Source organism: Argiope bruennichi, chromosome 9 (assembly GCF_947563725.1).
Source record: "Argiope bruennichi chromosome 9, qqArgBrue1.1, whole genome shotgun sequence".
NCBI lineage: Eukaryota > Metazoa > Arthropoda > Arachnida > Araneae > Araneidae > Argiope > Argiope bruennichi.
Window position 1 is genome coordinate 702,284 of NC_079159.1, and position 16,828 is coordinate 719,111.

Genomic DNA, 16,828 nt, shown 5'->3' on the forward strand with positions numbered 1-16,828 from the left:
AATCATTAGTCGATAAAACTTTTAAAAAGTATTTTTCAAATTAAAGATTTTTAAAATGAACTTTTTAGATGCACACAGATGAAAGCAGATCACAACCTTGTTTGCAATGAATCACAATAGCAAAGAACAAAAAAAAAAAAAACATATAAATATATATATAATTTATCAAGTATCTCCGCTGCACTCTGCGGCGCTTGGCATTGCAACAGCTCATAGCCAGCAAATTGCAAACGATTTCCGAAAAGGAAGAAGCAAAAAACATTCCGCAAATGTCTCGTAGGAGAAGAGCCTTCATTCGAACAAGGTGTTCATCCGCTTTGGGCGTTCGTTTTACAAGGGCAAATACAAAACGAGATTACAGACCGCTCTCTCCCACAATGGATACGAGCCCCTGCCATTATCCGAGCAGTGGACGGGCACTCATTTATTACTGTTATTGTTTTTCTTCTTCTTTGCACTGCTCCGCGTCTCACTTTCCCCGTTTTATTGAGTTCCTTTCCTTTTGATTTTTTTATTCTCTCTTATCATTTCGGCTTTTTCGTGTTCTCAGCCCTCACGGTCAATTAGGAATCTTCTCATTCGCAACAGTGTTGCCATCTGGCGACAGAAGGGAGAATGATCAGATCCTGTTCGACAGTGATGTAATTGTAAGCAACAGTGGAACAGCAATGACTCCAATCCCTTTCTTTGAGAGGGGGAGGGGGGGGGGAATGATAACCCCAAGTAAATCTTCTCGGGTAAGAACAAACTCATTTTGATAATACAATATGATAACACAGTGTACAAGGAAACAATACAGTGTACAAGAAACGTAAACCTTGTCTTTGAAATAAAATAACGCTTCGACCTTCTTCCATGAAATGATTCCCCCCCCCCTGTCAGTTATTCAGTCATCTGATTATCCAGATCGGCTCTGGTTCCAACTCATTAAATCCAAATAATCGCAGTTCTATCATGCTTATACCCTGGATACTAATTAAACATTTTATCATCATACAAAGATTGTTCAAAATCTTCTGAAGGGAAGCCATTGGATCGATGGTCATCCAATTTAGTGCCTATCTTCTTTTTACCACGGATACTAACTCTAGATTTTGTTTTGAAAACTTTATTTTAAAAATTCTAAATATTAAGATTTTTCTCAATAACTTCGAAGCGTATTATTCCGCATAAACCATTTTAACCCATTTTTAAAATTTAGCTTAGCGATGGTATTTATTTTATTTCCAATCCATTTTTTTTCTAATTTTTATAAATTCTTAAAGTTATAATAATAGAGCGGCATAAATAAGTGATAAAAAAGAAATCACGTGACCCAGGAAATTTTAATGAAATGCTTAGTGAAGGCCTTTTCTTTTATACAATGGTGATGATTTTGTTAAATTGAAAATCTAAAAAAAAACCACTGTTTTGAAATGTTGAAACAGTCATGGTATTGTTTTAACCCTTTCACGAATGAAAAAACAGTGCTCATATACCGAATATTAAATTCAACATAGATGTTTTATGCATTAAGTTATAAACGCTTCTGCTTTTCACTACATCCATAACTTAACATAACATTCAAAGTATTCTTTTGTGTGTGTGTATGTGTGAATATGATTTTATTAAACATTAAATTTCTTGCGCATGAATTCATCCACAGATAGCTCTAATTCTTAAAAGGCAAAACAAATTTTTATGGAAAACCTAAAATTTACTTCCCCCTGCTTTTTTGACGCTGAAGGCATTTCTGGCGACTCATGCTCACGTAATTCATGCTTAAGGCATTTAAGTGTTATGTTACGCGTAGCGATATTTAACATGTGACTGACAGGTATTAGAAGATGCAGAAAAGTATGTATTTATACATCTTCTGAAAAATCCTATCTCTTTTCCTTAGAATGATAAATATAAATGCGTGCGTGCGTGCGTGCGTGCGTGCGTGCGTGTGCGCATATTCGTATTCGATTGAAAATTATTCCGAGATTCGCTTTCTTGCGCATTTCTAAAACAATATTCCGAATTCCTTCCTGATTTCTAAATCTGAAAATCCCTCCTGCTGAGCATCAATAGTTAAATAAGTGCACATTTTGCTTAATTTTTACTAGGAATTCTTCTTTTACGAAGACGAGTTATCTGGCCAGAAACATCGTCCCCCCCCCCTCCCCTTTTGATTTTAATCATCCCGTCATAAAATGTAATTCTCAAGGCAAGAAAATAAATCCAAACTTTAACAATCTTTTACATTCATTTGATGCGCACTATTTTAATAGAAATTTTGAGTCTATTCTAGATTTTTTTAAATTTAAATTTTCTATTTCTCTAGCAACGAATTTGTTCCAAGAAAACAAGACATGGTTCAGACAGGCAGTGACTACGAAGGAAGAAAAGTTTCCTTCCCTCTCTCAAACTTTCAAAGACGCACCTTTTTAGTTGATTTTAATCTATATAAATACATTTTTATGTAACAAATACGTAAACGTACAAATGCTACGACAAAACGTAATATTAAAACTGTTCATTTTAAGTCAACTTCAAAATTGGGGATTTAAGAACCTGATGTATAAAAAAGCTAAATTTAAATTTAAAAGCAGTATTAAAAACTAATGTTACAAAAATAATGGAACATTTTCAATGCATTTCAGATATTCAAATACTATGTTTTCCAAGTCTATTGGTTTGTAAATCAGTAACCCAACTGAAAAGGCAAGACAAAATAAATAAAATAAAAATATAAAAAAATAGATCATTTGGATTTTCAAGATAAATATAATTTTCAAGAAAATGGTTAATATATTGAAACTTAAGCGTTAGTTGATTTTAATTTGAACAAATTCAAATGAATTGAATGAAAGAAATGTTCCTTTATCGATCAAATGGAAGCATAATATAATATTGCCTTAAAGCCACAGTAAAAACAACATCCCTCCCTCTTCCAAAGTTGCGTCTCTTTAGTTACTTTTTTTATTTAATCATCCAAACTTTCTATTTTAGCTCTTAAATCTGAATTTCACTGTAGATCAGCGATTCTGAACCTGTGGGGCGCCCCCCCCTAGGAGGACGCGAGCACACTAGATGGGGGAGGGGTGAGAATATCCAAGAGAAAATATTATTTTAAAAAATGATTAACTGATTGAAAGGAAAGCACATATACACATAGAAAACAAAATACATTTCGACATATTTAATAACTTATTAAAGTAAAACAACTTGCTGAATCAAAACTTATTTAATCAAAACATACTAAACTAAAACAAATTTAGTAATTATTAGTGACTTCCTGCGGCTTGTGTTGCAGAGCAAAGTTTTTCGAAGGAAGGCTTAATATTAGAAATAGCCACTCTCAGTTCTGCCGAGATCTATATTTTGTCTTCAAAGTAGCCACAACAGAAAATCCAGTTTCACAAAGGTAGGATGTTGAAAATGGTAATAGAATGCGAAATGCCCTTGTTTTTAGTGCAATTAAAATCATCCTCTACTCCTGCCCAAAATTCAAATAGTGATTTATTACTAAATTGTCTTCTAGTTTCGCCACTTGTCGTGAAGTCTATGAATTTTTCTTCCTCATCAAGAGTCCTTCAGGAGTCTTATGAAATGAATCCCTAACTCACTCGTAACTTGCTTTCAGTTTGTCTTAGCAAGAAAATACTTTTTAATATTCTTTGTCAGCATGGCTAAATGATTTTCAGTCGTTACAAAAACAACTTTTACATGTTCTTCTTCAGCCTTGTAAGTTTTAGTACAATCATCCACATTTGCAAACATTGTTAGATTTCTTTGCTTTAAATTTCTGCTCTACAATTCCAATTTTCCACAAAAAGCATTAACTTTATCACTCGTATCCAACATATGTGTATTTGTTCCTTGGAGTTGAAGATTCCAGTTATTTAATTTCTCGAATATGTCGACCAAGTAGCTCAATTTCATCACAAATAAACCATCGCCAAAATTCTCGACCTCCGATCTGTTTTCTTCTTTAAGGAAAATGGCGATTTCTTCTCTCAATTCATAAACACGTTTAAAAATTTCCCACGTGATAACCATCTTGCCTCGCAATAAAATAGTAAAGCTGAATGTACTGAACCCATGTCTTTACAAAGTGCGGAAAATATTCTGAATTTCAGGGGGTCTTATTTTTTATGTAATTCACTATGGTTACAACCATAGTTAACACAATATTCAGACCAGGACTCATTTCTTTTGAAGCCAAAGCTTCTCTGTGGATCATGCCATGTGTCCAGACGCACTGAGGCGATTTTTGTTTTACAAGTACTTGTATACCTTGGAATCTTCCGGACATTGAACAAACACCATTGGTGCCTATTCCGACGCAATTTTTCCATTCTATGTTTGCCTAGTTCATAAAATCCTTTAAAATAGCAAATAATGCGAGGGCCGTTGTTTTGAGTTCTATTGGTTTGCAAAAAAAGTAGTTCTACTACTGACATATTATCACAAAATCGAACATAGGCAATTAAATGAGCATCCTTATTACTATCTGTTGCTTCATGAAGCTGCACTGAAAGCAATTTGTCACGCAACTTCGAGAAAAGCTGACACTTTACATCTTCAGCTATGTCACCAATTAGACGAGCAACAGTATCATTTGAAACAGGTACGGACTGCAATCGTTTTGAAAAATTATCTCCAAACATAGTTTCTACAATCTCAATTGCTGCTGGCAAAATAAGCTCTTCACCAATAGTGTGAGGTTTTTTACATCTGGCTATTTTATATAAAACTTTGTAAGATGCAATTAAAGCTTTTTTATTCACAGACAAAATTATTTCTTTAAAAAATGATTTTTGCTTTTTGTATGATTTTAATTTTAATTCGAAGAATTCTCTGAGTTTGTTGACGTACTCACTATGAAGCGTTTCCAAATGTCGTTTAAGTTTATTAGGTTTCATGCTGCCTGCGGCCAACATTTTTGAGCAAATGATACACAGGGGCCTTTCTTCTTCATTTACTTCAGTACTTGTAAACCCAAAATTTAAGCATTCTTGAGAGTATTTTCTTGATCTTATTTTCGGAACCACGTTCGTCTGTGTACTTGTTGATGCTTGACTGTCGTCTAATGCTCGCATACTTCCGCTTAAAAATTTATCCATGAGTCTGCATAAATCTGCTGCCGTAAATATTTAATATGGTGAATTGCAATTAACACGAAAACATATATAACGTACAGATTCACGATATATTCGACAGCGATAGACTCGAATGAGACTGGCTGGAATTGAAACTTGCGTTATGAAACATTTTCTTTCTTCCTATGAGAACATCTGCGCATGTTCGAGACGGCAGCGGTCGTGTGGATTCTCTTCCGCAAACATTACTTATTTTTTCTCTTTTGTTTAATCATGCTTCTGTTTTATTTCTTTTATTATTCGAAAAAATGTATCCCTAGTTTCTAAATTTAGCTCACCCCGTCTAGGTTAACTTTCATTAACGAAGTTTTCTACTTTCATATTCTTTTAACGTTATCTCCTTGTTTAACTTTCATTTCAAATATAATATTTAAATTTGTCCCGCTTTCAATCGCTTCATCTGTTCACTGCCCGCTTTGCAAAATGCCAAATGGGGTCTCTCGCCAATGTTGGCTCGCTTTTACTCTTTTTTTGGCCGTCAGTTAAAAATAATTTCAAAACAGAATACAAAATACTCAATACACATTATTGTTGTATACTTTTTATTGTGAGCGGGGAGGGGGGCGAGATGAAAATTATAATTGAAAACTGGGCCACGAATACTGAAAGGTTGAGAAACGCTGCTGTGGATAATGAATTGATCAATACAAAGAATAATACAGTTGAAACATGAACTCGATAGAAAAGTAAAGAGCGTCGTAAATTCTACCAATTAACTGTTCTTTTATTAAGAATTATTTCTTCATCTACATTCTATATATATATATATATATATATATATATATATATATATATATATATATATATATAGAGAGAGAGAGAGAGAGAGAGAGAGCTAAAAAAATTAGGAGCATAAAAACATGCATATATATGTCGATATTTCTTCTTTAAAAAAATACAGTGACTAAAATACGTGTACTAATTTCTTTCAGCATGTAAAGATTGGCACATATTAAAAATTTTTTAATGGCTCTTTCTACTTAATTAAAAGATATTTAATAAAGCTCACAGAGAAGAAATTTTTTTGTCGTTTGATGTACGTACATTTTTGTCCGTTGAAGTGCTTTGACGAAATTTTTATTTTTTAATCTGCAATTTTGTTGCAAGGATATCTTGCTAAATTTCATCCCTTTTTGAGCTATCACCTTCACATGACAGGCAAAAATACTAACATAATTCTAAAAAATGCTTTTGCTTTTCTAGGCAAGGAATGCTTTGAAGTATGGAAATTCTTCATAATTTTTTCAAACCTTCTTTACCTTATTTGTGCTTAAGAAAGGGAAAAAATGGAAGGTAATTGATAATTTATTTCAGAGAACTGTAAAATTTGTTGTAATAGCTTTGGAATTTGCTGCTAATATAGAGAAATAGATGCATCTTTCTCAAATTTTTCCTTCCTTTTTTTCATCCGAATTATCTAAAATAGTTCAATTCATTCGATCTATTTCAAATGTTTGAAGGATATCAGTACTGCCACTGTGTACCCTCGTACACATCAAAGTGAAAAACAAACGGGAGTAATCTTCAAAAACTTTCTCGAGAATTCTCCAATTAAAAAAAATTATCCACCCCTTCTCCACATAGAATAGGGGAGTTTGGGCAAGGCCTTCAAAGCCATGAATAGCCAGATTTTTATTTTCAAAGTTCAGGACATGAGATATATGATTCGTTGTATTGAAAGAAAAAAAAGTGTATGATTAAACGCACACAATTGACAAAAATTATTTAACAAATAGCTTAATAATTGAAAATCGTCACTTGACAAGTAACAACACCAATCCTAACTTTCTAAATTTTGAACAATAATTTTGTATTTGAATTTTATAAGAAACGATATTTTATCACAAATAACGAAGATAGCAGATTTTTTCCACACATAGGAACATCATGCATCGCTCCTGCCCGAACCAAAATGGTTGTTTATTTCTTTTGTAAAAGTTAGAAAAATGAGTTAGATGATCTCTCTTATTAAGCAACAAAAAATGCCTGTCATTTATTTTCTGTGCACCACTTCTTTTCTTTCTGAATGAAATAATTGTCTTGATTATATTAATTATCTGACAAAGGCGAATTGCAATGGAAGAAGAATTACCATTAAAAATATTGTAGATATTTTCCAAAACGTAAATGTAAACATTAGACTGAAAAATGAATGCATACTTTTTTCGGAAGTCAATCTATATTTAATTTATATAACAGCTTCAGTGCTGCCACATCACTGTGAATCACACTGCCGTATCGAAATAACAAAAATCTTTAAGGAATTGATTCCGTTTCTGCAAATTATAAATGTTAATAATAAAACCTTTCCAAGTTGGAGATGTAATGACTCTTTACAAACATCATATGTAAATATATTCATTGAAATTTTCCAATTTTCAGAAAATGGGTTCTTTCTTAAAATGTAAACATCAATTGTTTTCATTTTGTATAAAAGAATATATGCAATAATATGAAAAATGAACATTATTTTAAAAACGACTTTTCCTGTTATTTCTAGCAATATCTCGGCCCAATGATTTCTTCGTTTATATATTTTAAAACTATGCCATCTATGAATCAACTATGTATCTATGAATTTTTGGTGAGAGATAATTGTATACGGTTTTTCTCGACATTTTTTATTTTTGAAACCAGTGACTGAGAAATACTGCTACAACTCACTACTTTAAAAAGACCGTAGCAACAAGAATATGACTTTATTGTTTGACCCATCATCAATATAACATGAGATATTTATTACGCATAATAATTCGAAAGCACTAAGAATCTACTTTCCTCAATATATATACGAAGTCATTTTTTTGAAAGCCAAATGAACTCAATAGAATGTGATGGCAGGGATAAAAGAAGATACTTGCTTGCTATCCACCAGAAGCAACTCAAATATGAGAATGAAAATTTCCCGATATGGTGGCTGGTTCTCAATTTCCCTGAGAATGCAGTAATGGTATAAGATGAGCTAGTCACTCTTACTCCTATTATAAGTTTTTAAGGGCAGGATGCACGAGTCTCTCGTAATAGTAGCTATAATGTGATCGCTGCAATGCCTATTTTATTTCCGTAGCGACACAGTTATTCAAATTACTCCGAATTTTATGACAGCGCGGATGTAACTCTCAATATGATTGCCTTAGCTGCGTCATTGGATAGTAATTCCTACATATTTTATATTAAGTTTCAGATTATTCTGTTCCCATAGAAATCATTCTGCTTTGAAAAAAGTGTATAACAGACGCACCATAGTAACCAAGGTAAAAACTAACTAATTAGCCTTCAATGGGAAAAAAAAAAAAAAAAAGCTTCCAATACACAAAAATTTTGTCATAAAAATAGTTTTATTATAAGGTTCGCCTGCTGATTTGTAAACAAAAAGTATTTTCCGAATTTTTCTAGTTTTCAAAATAAGCAAACTAGATGTTACGCAAGTGACCGGCAAGAAGAATGAGTTTCTTCCAAAAAGCGAATGAAAACGTTTGCATCGTTTTCGGGACGAATTCGTGTTTATTCTGGAATTGACTCCATGTTCCCCATCAATTGAAACTACTTAAAAGAGTTCACGGACCATGAGTTGGAAATTGCAGAAATGGAACACGGGTTCTTTAATATCACTCTTCCCACATTATAAAATACCCACCATGCTTCTGTGCTCCTAAGAGATTCTAGGGGGAGAGAAACGTTCCATTTTGTTCCTCGAAATGCAAAGGGATTCTTAACCACGCGGAAAACCGCGTCACCTAATCGACTCGATCATCCAACCGAATCTGAAGAAAAACTTTTCCCAAAAGAAAAAAGCTTTTGGATTGAATCGGACGATAGCAGACAAAACGCGCTGATCCCACCTTCCGATGACCCTTGCTGAACTTCCATTACCGCACGCGAAATGAACCTGCCCATTAGAGTAGGTCCAAGGAATGCGGACGTCCCAGAACGGTGGTTGAAGAACAGAAGCGGGTAATTTCGGACGCCCCAAGAAAACATCTTGTCCACTCCACCCACCATACCCTTTTGGGAGATCGTTTGCCTACATTTTTTATTCTACCCATAACCGTGTTCCCTTTTCTTTTTTTACTTCTTTTAATCTTAAGTACTACAAGAGGGAGGAGGGAGACGGAGGGGATGTATGGAAGGCAGATGAAGCCACCTTCAATAGTTCTGTCACGATCTGGCGGTGGCCAATTCTTTTGTTAAGCTGGTTGGCTCGTCTATTCATCAAATGGAGCGCACTATGGACAACAAACAATAGTTTTCGGTAGCGCTCAGCGCCGATCGGAAGATATAAGAAGGCGACCTGATCGAGTTGGTAAATAATTTCAGCAACAAAAAGGGACGGTCGTTTTCGTGTGATGAATGAGAGTGGGAAGCTGTTGCTGTTTTGCTTGCCGGCAATTCGGGTACAGAATATGGTGATGAGAGCGGCATTCGCAGAAAGTGGAGAGATTAGCAACGCAGATTGCCTCGCAGAAGGAAAATGCTATAACAAAGAGGTAGATGGCGGCCGCTATTTGCGGGTGCAGGAAGTGGTTAAGAGAGTGTCGGATGCGTGGGAGAAAAGGCTAGATCGATGAAAAACTGATATTCTAGTCCGAGTGGCGGGCACAAATTGGGATCATCTGCCATTTGAAGGGGGAGTTTAAGAAAAATATATTTACCGTAAAAATCAAAATGTATGATTCCCATTTGCCAATTTCAGAAGAAGTGAATATGATAAGAAAATACTTAAGTGAAATGTGGAAAGATCCCTTTGCACCCTCTGATAATCTCAAGTGACTGTGACTCTCATCTTCAGTCTTCACAGAAGAAAGAAAACGAATTGAATTTAGTTAATGCAGATTTTTTGCCATCCTATATCAATACGAGTTCTTATAGACGCAGACTTAAGTTATGAAATTTTTTTACCCGAGCTTATTTGTTTGATATATAATTTTAAATAAGTATAATATCTTATGAATATTGTTAGCCGATTCAGAATTCGGCCATTAAAACGTTGAAAAGCTACAAAAGAAAAATAATCTCATTCCAATGGAAAGAATTTGGATGTTTCTTGTAAACACTCTCTTAATATAAAAAAGAACTCATCTCATTCTTCTGCATGGAAAGTGGCGACTTCTTCCAACCGATATCATTTCGCTAATATGATCTATGAATATGTAAGAAATCCGAAATCTAAGTATTTTCAAAGCATGCGTGCTAGAATGACGAAAAGGCAGTAATAAAATCTCAAAAAATCAAATGGCAGCACGCGGTTTTTAAGTTTATTCTTTGTAATAGTTTGACAAGCCGAAAAGTCATGCAAGACATTGGAACGCTATCCTTGGCATGAAAACACAGGCGTAAGGAACAGACTTTCTTTTTAAGCCATAGTGAGATGACACAAAAATAAAACATTTTATATGACGTCGTTTTTCTTACGGAATATAATCCATTGATTTCATTGATTCTTTCTATGCTACATATACTGACTGCCCTAACGCAGATGACAGTTTTTTTATACAAAGTTTAGAAATATTGTGATCGTCAAAAAAAAAAAAATTGAACTCGATTTTTTAACAAATCGCGATATTTCTATATTTTAGACCTTCATCTTATTCAAATCAAAGATGCTAGATTCACGACAAAGATCTATATTTCGTCGCAAGGCATTTACCGCCATATAATATTATGCGAAAGTAGGCAGATAAGGCCTTTATTTCGGAGAGCGCATTTTTTATTTATTTATTTATTTGCATGGAGATGAGTAGCTTAGCAAATGATGACAAGAATGGATTACGACATGTCCCGATTGTCAGTCTAAGAGACGAAGAGAGGACAATATTTTTGTGCAGTTCAGTAGTTATGTTTTTAAAGGAGAAGTCAATAATTGGAAAAGGAGTGGATAAAAAATAAATACTATGCCACTGAATGGAGCATCTTATTCTTTAGTATCATCTTAATGCAGAGTTAAATTTATTGTAACCAGTACATACCAATTTTTCCTCCCTTAGAAATGCGTTGCCACCAAATATATCTAATCATGCATTTGTTGGGGGAGATTTCTGGAAAAAATGACTCTAGAATGATGATTGATATTAATAACTAAATTCTAGAATTTTTTTTTTTAATTTCGATGTTTTATTATCTGCTCTCATAGAGAAATTACAGTAATTGTAAAAATAAATAATTTTATTTTATAAATGGGTCAGATAGATGTGCAGGCAATAAGAAATGGCTTCATAACCAAACCATTTGCTCTTATTAGCATTTGACTCATAAAGGTAAATTTTTAATAAATTAAGAATAAATAATTTTTCTCTGTATAACTGATCATATTTCAAAACTGTGAAGTCTATGTAAATATATCATCGATGAAATTTCTAAACGGGGCATACATCGAACTTTCCTAAGTCAGTTCTTAGCAAATTTGCTTCTGTTTTTCTATTTAATTAGGGGGGGGGGAAACAGACCGGTAAATATGAATTTGTGGTGCATGAAACTGTATCCACTATGTATTAGAATTAGATTTGTTTTTCATTTATAATGACATGAATCAGATTTCTGTGGGGAAAAAAGCAAACAAACTTGTCAACCGGAAAAATTTAATAACTATTTTTAGACTAAAATTACTCGTCAGTGCACGGATTGATTCAATCTATAACGAATACTTTCACTGAATTTTCTCTGAATAAAATATCGATATACACATAGCGCTTTTGATAACATTCCTTTTAAAATAATTTTAATTAAAAATTAAAAAAATAATTAAAAAAATCAATAAAAGTTTTTGTTTTAGTAAAAAAATTTCAATAAAGAAAACCTATAACTCCAGAAAATTAAATGGCGTATGCTACATCGATAGACACCTTTCTGGTTATTTGTTCTTTCTCGGTGTTTGTAATGAATCAGTGTTTTTTTTTAAATATCATTTAAACTCGTTCATCGATGTGCAAGAATGAAAATTCTTTAGAAAATCATATTTTATTCTGTTTTTCCCCCCTTCTTTCTTTCTATCTTTTTTTTTTTTTTTTTTTTTTTTTTTACAAATGTTGATTATTGATTGATTGATTTCCCGCATTCTTGCTAGCTAAGCCGAGGACGTCAAACTCTCGATAGCACGAATCAAATAAGTAAATCTATGTTTGTTTAACTCCCCTCCATTAGAGGGGGTGGGTGAAGGGTGCACTCCTGACCCAGGTGAGGCCTTTTTTTTTTTTTTTTTTTTTTTTTTTTTCATACCAGGTCAACTTATTTTCATACTTCTTAAATCCCTTCTTCAGACTTTCACGTTTTGAATTTGATCAACATATTAATCATTTATTTAATTTTAATGTTTTATTTTATTAACTTTGTGAATGTAGTGGATGCTACATGTTATGATCACGATTAATGCTATATTCGTTTAGATTATCAAAACCTCTGGTCCCGAACCGGCTTATTCAAATGTGCAAATTAGAATAAATAAAACCATATAATAATAGTAATTAAATCTTTAGTTCATTACAACAGCATCTGAATGTTACCAGATTTGAAGCAGAGAACTGACCGACCCTTCATTTTCAATCAGCATCAATGACTGACAGCTTCTTGCTCCACCTGCGAGGAACATCTGGGAGTCGCTTTCCTCATGGAGCGACATTCACACCGCTTTGAAGGGACAGCCGTGCTACTCATTCGGGTTTGAAAAATCCGTTGAACAGCCATAAACAACTGTTGCCTGCGGTTGAATTACGAGAGGAAAAGGTATACAAAAAAAATTCAACTGAATGTTACGACAAAAATAAAACTCTTAGCAGGTATGAAAATTTACTAAAAACGTACCACTGCAAAGCTGCGCAAATGAAAATTTCACTGCATCTTCTTTTTGAAATTCTATAAAATAATGAGCTCTTTGTGCATCAAGATGAAGAGAGAAACGTTGATGATTCCGACGGAGACGAAGAAAATGTAACGGAGGCCGAAATGAGTCAATCATTTCGTCATTTGAAATTCGGCCCGCAGTTTCATTGAACACATTTCATAAAACTGTACAAGTAGAGAAATACATACGAGTGAAGTGTTGAATAATATGATGCAGAATGTCTAATGTCTACATATAAATAAAATAATTATCTAGAGGAAATAATTAAGGATTTTTCATTAATTATGTTTGAAATAAATTACAGATATTTCTGAAATTTGTGTTTTCACCCTCCTTTTTTGATGTGATTAAAATATAATTATTTAATTTAATTATTATTATCAATTGATTAATGTAATCAAAATTCTAAATTTTCGAAATGATCGTATTTAGTGGCAGTTTTTTTTTGTGTGTATATATATATATATATATATATATATATATATATATATATATATATATATACAGAAGCGGGCAGTGGCACCACACATTCGAAATCCTTCGCTTGAAGTACAATACATGAAATACGTCTCATGTCAATACGACTGTGATTCATTTAATGCTGAAGAAGATCGTTATTGGTGAAATCTCTCTCTCTCTCTATATATATATATATATTAAGTTAGTATAATTAAACAAATAATTTTTTGAGTTTTAAGATAAATTTTAAATTGCTTTTCTGCTGTAATATTTTACCAAACGATGGTAAAAAAAGCAAAAAATTTCACTTAATTTGTTTAATTAAAATTTCAAAAAATCGTTCTGAGGTCACATTTCCACTCTCTATGAACCAAGTTTGGCATCTCTAGGTCAAGCGACATGGTCTGTAGAAAGTCATCGCACATGTAGAAATAATTAGGCCCAATTCTAGAGGTACAGGCGCTTTAGTGCCATTAAATTTCGGTTCCACCTTCATCCGATAATAGTGAAATTCTCAAACTTTTAAAATTTTGCATCACATAAATAGGGATGTAGAATTGATACTCTAAAGTAAAAGCACTTTTCATTTAAGAATCAATACATCCTAAAAGGAAGCATTATAAACAAAGAATAAAGCACTTTAAACATATTATTCAAGGAAGTTGTAGATGAAGCTTTTACATTATAACAAAATATAACCATACCATATATTGTAATATATAGTGAGTAGTAATAAAGCATAACACATATTAAAAAAGGTTTATTCTTGACGAACTGCCTTTGGCGACAGACAATTCGCCGTAGATAGTGATTATATTTAATTTCAGTTAAATTGTTTTGAGGATTCCATCCAATTTTCAGGCACTAGAGCCCTCCTAATTTTCATTGTCTAACATATGTTTTATTTCATTACATACACGAACCTTTCTAATGAAGAGCAATATTATAGCATTCATAATGCTATTAAAAACATTGATTTCTAGTTCATCTAACTCCTAGTTTTAATGATATTGTAAGTTCACTTTTATATTCATCTCGTAAATAAACTATATAAAGTTGAAAAAAAATTTCTTTCAGCAATGGAAGAAAATCATGCAATTAAATGTTCAGTGAAAATGTTCGGTGTTGAATCTCATGAAGCACTGCATTACATTTCTGGAAATTAAACAAACATATATTTTTAAAAATTTATCAGAATTCAGTAAACATTCCCACGGCTGTTAAATTATTATCATTAAAAAAGACTTACATTTCCCAAAGGCGCAAAATTCATGTTTTTACATTAATATATTCGGCAGTTATCGCAAAAAAACTTCGAAAATTCAGCCTGCTTTTTGATTAATAAAAATTTTTAAAACATGTTTCTGAGATGCATATTTTTATCTTCCAACGTATATATGTACCAAAATTGGAAACAATAGGTTCAATCGGTCGAGCTTGTAGAGTGCCAAAACATGCATGCACTTTCACCTCAATTACTGGTAGAGATAAAAATTTGGATGAATGTGAAGTGTAAGCCTGTTTGTTGTAATAAGTTTCGATATGTCCATAAATAAAAAAAAAAGTCAAAAATGTTCAGTTTATTTTTTAATTAAAATTATTACTAAAAATCAGAATAATTAAATGCTAAAAATGTAGATGAAATGTTAAAAGTGTTATTTTACATTCATTTAGATTTTTTGCGAAACTAAAAATAATGTGGCTTATGCATGTAATAAAAACAATATAACCTCAAACTATTAACATATGCCTTCTATGGGTATATGTATAATAGTTTGAAAAAACCATGCTATAGTATGAAGATATTTTTTTTAATCTGTATGCCTCAAGCTAAACATTTTCGCAGTTTCTTTTATGTCAAAAAAAAAAGTTCGAAAATAATATCTAGAAGAAATTTTGAATTTTGTAATCTGGCTAAAAGTTTAATTAATTTGTAAAACTCAAAAGCCAAAATGCCCTGGGGTATAAGTTTCATTTTCGAGTTTTAACAATAACAAAGATCGTAGAAACAAATACTGAACATAACATGAAAATTCTGTTGATGGGCTGGGTACTTCACGTCTCATGATCTGAATTTCGTTACGGCAAGTTATTGGCATTTGAAAAGGAGAAGGCGAGTTTCAGAAGGCGGTCGCGAGTGTGCACGCACGCTCGGCAGGGCGGGTCCGATCACAGTTATTAGTTACTGATTTACCTACATAGAAATAAAAGCATTTAATTATTCTGATAAAGTATGAAGCTTGAGATAAGTTACAAGTTTCAAACTAACATTGTGCTATAAATTATCCTTTTGAAGGATCTGTGGATTGAAATGTTACTAGATAAAAGATTAATCAATTTCCAATGTCCATCTCTCCTAATAATAATGATTATTGTGGGGGCCTTTGGTTGGCACTCAGCAGGCTAGACCGTTTGGCATATAGGTACCAAATTTGGTATATTTACAGATATAAATTGAGAGGCTGAAAATGTGCCATTCGGAAGGATTTTTTAAAGATTTTAATTAATTAAAAATGCCAAAAATTTATTTAAATTTTTGGCATTTTTCATGTGATAACTTTCGAAAACATTTTGTACAAAAATAAATTTGATATTATTGCAAAATTTTAATGATGTTCATTTAATAGTCATGAAATTGTTTTGTCTAAACTCCAACAAAAGATTTTACCTGAAATTCAAATTGTTTTCATTATTACACCAAATACTTAATTGCATGCTTCTCACCCCTTGTTTAAAAATAAAGTAAAATTTTGTTTCAAAATCTGCGTAGTTTAGGCGACGAATAAAAAAAAAAAGAAAAAAGAGAGAGAAATAACATCCCTACAAAATTTAGGAGATGAATGGACGCTTTTAATAGCGCTGTGATGACAAAGGAATGGTCTCCATTAGAATAGTTCATGTATATAACATATGTTAAACAATAAAAAATAGCAAGATTTTACTGTCTGACAATTTTAAGGAATGATGGACGTGCACTTATATCTAAACTGTTTAGAGGAAATTAGATATAGACAATATCCTCAGCAAATCAGTGGTCGCAGTTATTTCTGTTGTACCAGGTTGCCGGTAAAATACAAATAAAAAAAATCCATCATACTTTATTTAACAATTATTTTAGTCAGCGTTTATTTAACAATTATTAATTCAGTGTCAACATACAACGTTAGCACAACTTAGCATTTTGTAATTTGAAATTCATTTCTTAGGCAACTATCTTAGTAACATTATTTAGTCGCCCTGCAGCCCAGAGCTCCAAGCAGCTACCCGGTCACTGCTTTTGGACCGTCCCATGTCTAATATATGAAGTATAAGTAATTATGTAGAGTTTCGCAAAGGGAACTGAAATTTCATAAAGCAGAATAATAGGTTTGTTAAATGTTTTATTATGGACTGCCCACTTTTGGCG